The sequence below is a fragment of the Gavialis gangeticus genome, unplaced genomic scaffold (assembly GCF_001723915.1).
Source record: "Gavialis gangeticus isolate Ggan-Ray unplaced genomic scaffold, GavGan_comp1, whole genome shotgun sequence".
Lineage (NCBI taxonomy): Eukaryota > Metazoa > Chordata > Crocodylia > Gavialidae > Gavialis > Gavialis gangeticus.
The window spans coordinates 98,421,489-98,427,662 of NW_017729022.1; positions in this window are offsets into that span (position 1 = coordinate 98,421,489).

The window sequence follows — 6,174 nt, forward strand, 5'->3', positions numbered from 1 at the left end:
AAAATTTCCTTGGGGAGGGTTCAATTTAAAAATAGTTAAGAAAGCAAAAGGAAAAAAGGATTAACCTTCCCCCCCCCCCCCAACTTAGTTTACTTTGATGCAATGGGCACAGCTGCTGGGTAATCTCTGTCAGTTATCTCTATGAGTTCTGCAGTTTTTCTTCTTTTCATTTATTTCTACCCCAAGATATGTTGTTGCAAATAAAGACGACTGGCTGTCCTCTTGCTGTTTTGCAGCTTAGTTCACTTCCTGAATATTTTTAAGTTCTGGTATTGTCCAAGTATGAAAATGCTTGGTCCCAGAAGATGGGACACATGAGTTCAATTTCTGCTTAAAACAGAGAATTCAAACCAGCATCTCTTCCCTCCCTTGAGAGTACCTTAACCAGTATCCTATAGCCTATTCCTCCTAGCACCCTTCCGGTTGGAGATAAGTTCCTGTGCACTAAGGAACACAAGATTCATGGGACCAAAAGGACAGTGAACAAGAGGCATGAGCCTGTCCTGGAAGGGAGGAGCCCGAGATTCTAGTTCCTGCTCCCTGGACCGTTTACGAAGTTCTGGTCTTCAGATAAAAGGCTGAAACAATTCTAAAAGCGGTGGATGGAACCCTGGCTCCTCTCTGCAAGTGTATCCCGGGCAATACTCCAAGACGTACCCCTCTCCAATTGAAGAGATCAGAGCAGGTGCACAAGCGCTGTGGGAGGTGTAGGGGCCCTCCTTTCCCTATAGAGCAGAGCCAGATCATCAGTGGGGACTTAACCATATACCTTTTAATGAGAAAAACAGTACTGGGAACATAACATGTATAAACCAGGAGGTATAGGGGACACTACAATGTCCCAAGGGAGTAGGATTCAATAAAGGTTAGGCACTTACAATCATACACATATTCATCCAGTTGGCAAAAGACAGGTTTAACAAAATATAAAACACAAACAGCAGAACAAACAATACTGGTTGGCGAAATATAAAATGCACAAAATGTCAAATAACAAGAAATATAAGGCCTAAGTACCTGGATGGGGGGAAAGAGGGAAAACACAGTGACCCCTTTTCCACTGCAACAGGAGTTTCTCCCTGTCACTTCACCCACCCCAGTTCATCCCAGCTGGCACTTGAACTCAGACTGCCCACATGGTAGGCAGAAACTACCACACAGTCATCAGTGCTGGCATTGCTCCAAGCTACTAGGGCTTTTGACCTTCCAGGAGCCCCGGCCTCATGTCAAATTTCCTGGCCTCTTGCTGGAGGACCTGCAAGCAGAGCTGGGAACCTCTCAGGTCACTGCTCAGCATGTTGCTGGAGCTGGGGAGCCTCTCCTGCTGGCGGCAGCCTCTCATAGGGGATCCTGGAGCCCAGCAGGGAGCCTCTCCTGCTGGCCGCATGCCACGCTGCTGAGGGTCCAACTGCTGCCTGCAGGTCCTGTTCCTTCAGGGTCTTCTGGGACAACTGCTCCCGCCCCACTGGCCCAGCTCTTTGAGACTCCTTCCTTGTTGTCCCTCACTGGTCTCACCTGAGTCAGCTGCACTGCCCCTTTTACCCCTTCCAGGTGACACAGGGGGCCAATCAGGGGACATGGAGGCTTCTGGGGCCTGATTGGTGAGGAAAGGGAATCCCAAGTCCTTCAATCATCTTTTGCATTTGCAAAACCCCTGGGCCAAATCATTACCAGCTAGCCCATCACACAAGTGAATGCTCTAACCACTAGAGCACAGTTATGTTTTTTCTTATTTATTCTCCATCATCCCTATGAATCTTGTACTCCTTGCTGCACTGCGGCCCACTTTCAACAGAGGGACGGAGGGCTCTGAGTACTCACTGGGTGGAGCTGCTTCCCTTGCAACCCCAACTCAGGCACCTAAACTCTACATAGAGGCAGGATTTGCTCTGTGCTCAGTGTTTCCTATCGGCTTGCCATAGGCTGATTCCTGTGATTGTGTGAGTTTTTAAAGTACCTTCTGAGAAAGCCAGCTCTCCCCAGGCACTGTATAAATGCCTGGGGATGCAACTCTGGGTTTTGGCTTCCACTCAGGGCTGGATTAACATTTTAGTGGGCCCTCAGCAAACAAATTCCTGGGCCCTAGCTTGATACTGTATATTTATATTACTTTTTTCACTCAATAATTATAATATAGTAAAAGCTCTGTTAATTGGCACCTTACACACCAGCATGTTCTATTAACCGGCATGCCGGCTTGTAAGGTAAAGTCAAACCGGAAGTGCCCACCATGGCACTTCTGGTTTCTCCGAGCCCACATGGCCCAGGGCATACCAGACTGTGCAGGGCCCACCTCCCTCTCCCTCAAGGCCCACGGCACCTGCAGGAGGGTCGGCAATGCGGCAGCAGGGTCAACAATGCCACAGGGGGCAGCAATGCCTTGGACACAGCGGGAGAAGCAGCGGCCCAAACAGGCAAAGACACCTGTTTTACTGTGTGTAAAATAAGCACAACTGGGCCCCTTATTCACTTAGGAACGTGCCTAGTTTTACTGTGCATTAATCTGGCCCTGCTTCCACTGCTTAACACACATACACGTCACTAAGACAGACATCATTCCATGAACGACCCGTGCCCCTGCAGCTGGGGCGACAAGGTGGAAGCGCAGCAGCAGCTGGAGCATGGTGGTGGAGAGTGGAGAGCTCCCGCAGACGCCACCAGCACTGTCTGTGGCGGGGGGGGCAGTGGCGAGCGCTGACCATGGGTCAGTAACCACCCACAGATGCTGCCAGCAGTGTTGGTGGTGGGCAGTGGGGATGGCTGACCACCCGCAGACACCGCTGGCGGTGTCAGGGGTGGGGTGGTGAGTGACAAGCACTTGCAGGCACTGCTGACACTGTTGGCAATGCCTTTTTGTAAGGGGTGCACCGCCACACTCAGGGGGTGCACATGCACCCATATGCACCCCCTACATGTCACCCCTGAGTCATTCTGTAGGGCATAATCAGAAAACACAACCTGAACCATAGTCTTAGAACTGCTGCTTGTAATTACGTAAAGGTACATGCAGAAATAGTGTCTTCCACACATGCAATGAGCGCACTTAGAGTAAGGCGGGGTAGGCAAAATGACAGATCTAGCCAGCAGCTGGACTCCATTTCCCAGCAGCCCCTGTGCACATGGCTGGGGCCGGTCTCCAGCCTCAGCAGCCAGCCCCAGCCACATTGGCAGGGCAGAGCAGGGGACTGATCTGAAGCTGCTGGGATCTTGCAGTGAAGGCAGCTTTATCTAGGGCCAGGACAGAGCTGCGATCTGCAGCCAGCACACTTTGGACAGGGGTGTATATGTGGCAGACTGCAGCTCTGCCATGGATCCTTACAGCAGTGACAGCCTAGCCTCAAGCTGGAAATTAGAACAATTTACAGCAGTCCTAAGGCTACTCCAGTTACCATTCGGAACCAAGCAAACACCTGAACTGCCTCAGAATAAGAGAGATGCAAGATGGCTTAAAACCCTTTTTGGACACCCCCTCACCACCACCAGCACCTTTCCTATCCCAGATGCCAGAATGAAGCAACTGGCAGTTGGCCTCAGAGGCCACATCCAGCCAAGTGTGGATGTTTGGTTCCCCAGTAACAAGTAGTAGTGGTATACCTTATGCCACAGCTACTTGTCTCCAGGGAATGCCTGTGCCATGCACACTTTGGCCTGTGACAAGTTACCCTGGGGGCAGTAGAGGAGGCTGGGTCCAGCACTGTGTTGACCCCAGCAGCCTCACCTGAGGTCCTAAGGGCCTTCCAGGGCTGCCGCAGCAGTAGCCCTGCCGGGTAGAGCCTGGCTCACATCCACAGCATCGCTCCAGCCAGTCAGGCTCTGCTTTTCAGCAGCACATGCTGCCTGTGAGAAAAAAAAAGGTGGAGCAGCACACACACAGGCAAAGCACACTTGCAGCATGCAGAACACTTAACTGTGAGGTATATCGCACTGCAGACATGTCTGCAACACCAGATGATGCACAGCTGTGCTCATCTGGATACACCCTGAAAGGAAGAACAGTAGCCAGCAAGTCACATGTTACAAATACTGAAACCTTTATTTGTCTTAGAAGATTGGGGCTTCTATGAAAAACATAATATAGTTTTTTCTAACTGAAAAAAAAGCAATGTATTAGACAAAAACCTCTTAGTAACTAGTCTGGACCAGCATCTGATATCTTCCCCTGAAACCCCTTATTAGATATTTATACAGTCTAGCTTCGCCACAAAATGGTTGATATATAAAAGGGGAAAAGTTAACAATTTGCTGTGCATTTTGAATGCCAAGTACCCGTGTTCACTTTAACTGTTTTTCAAGGTTTGGAGCCTCATTTGCTGCTATGATGGTGAAGTAAAATGAAGAGCAGAGATACCAATTATGAGAGACCAGAACCAAGCAAGTCAATGCATTCAAATCTACTGAAATATTTCAGTGTGGTGTAGTCCTTACAGAAGAGGTCAGCCAGCTTGATGAGACACCTGTTGAAGTCACTGGGATTTGGGGATCGTATTTCCAACTCTGGCAGTCATTTTCTAACAAACACTAATCTCATCCTGCCTCAGTTTACAAATTTGAAAACTGGAGCTAAATACTATTACTACACCGGCAGAGTTGCACATGGAGGCTTTGATACTTGCATGGTTCTGTGATATTTTGATTAAAGGCAGTGTGGAGTCAACAGATATTCTTCCTCCAAGTCATATCCAATTATGTATTGCAATGCTAAAAGTTAAAGCGTGAAGAAAAGCAGCCACAGCACAGTTTTCTCTGTACTAAAAATAAAGCATTTCTCCTCAGAGATTTTAATTTACTAACAAATTCTCCGGTCATGAATTCTGGGTAAGCTTAAGATACTGCCTATCTGAAAGTGAAGTGCAGGGACAGCAGCTTGCTGTAATTGACTGGATTGGGAGGCTTTCTATCAGTCTCCAAAATATTTCCCCCCAGTTTTATTGTGACTTTTTCTAGTCAGAGAAAAATAATTGCTAAATTATAGAAGTACTTTTCATAGAGCTAGTTACAAAGTATTTTCTCCTGTGGGGGGATCATTTATTTTACCAGATGGAAGATGCAAAGTGCCATTAAGATTCAGACTCCTTAGTCTGGAATATTATAACAGTCTCAGTCTCTTCATAGCCTGTTATACTGCTATGTTTCCTTCGGATCTTTTGCACAATGTAAGGGCATTGTGTGAAGACTCTGCCTCATATTAACAAGGCAATATGTTTAAAATTCATAGTAAAAAAGAGGAATGTTGTTAGAATTATGCTAGATAAACAAGAACACCTTGGCTCTATTCTCACAGCTCACCGATTTGCTAAGTGACCTACTTTATTTATTTGCAAATCAAATAAAATAATGCTTACCAGACTGTGACATGGGTATTAGGATAGTTAAGGCAGGAATATTATTTTTATATGTTTTCAAACCTTTGCTGGACAATGCAAAACATTTCCAAATATAAGTGGGTTTCAAGCCTGGGGCAAAGTGACTTTAAGACTAGTAGTTCAGCATTGATAGGAATTTAACTGTAGTTCCTACAGCTTTAATTAAAAACAGATATTAGTCTTCATTCTCTGGTTTAATTAAGGAAATTCCAAAGCAGGTAGAGGCAAAGATGACTTTTCAGCTCCTTTGTACCTTTTTGATCTTGGGAACCATCTTCACAGTGGATCAGATCTTCAACCTGAACTAGAACTTCTTAAAAGTTCAGGCTACCAAAAGATGCCATTAGGGCAGCCAGAGCTACTCCAAGAAAAAGACACCTCAGGTATTGCCATCTTTTTGCAAGATATCCTTTGTACAGACCGCCAAAAAAGTGGGTGATATCAGAGCCTCTTGTTCAGAAGGAATTCTCCAATGGCTGCTTAATTTGGTTTAAAGGGACATTTTTTGCCATCAGAGCAGTACAAAGCAGTTCTAATATACCAGTGAATCACACTAAGAACATTTTAACTGCAGGGAATAAAGGAAAGCAAAAAGCAATCTCTTCCCCAGATGGTACCCATTCTCATCCTGTATTTTTCCCCCACATGCAGTAATATTTTCAACATTCCCTTGTTAGATATTTCATGAAAATCTCTTCAGCTCATTCATACAATATTTGAAATAAAACACTGAGACAGATATAATAGGCCTAAATACATATGTCAGCATTGTGTTCAGCTACAGGGTATGGTGTAGACCAAGGGTGTGCAA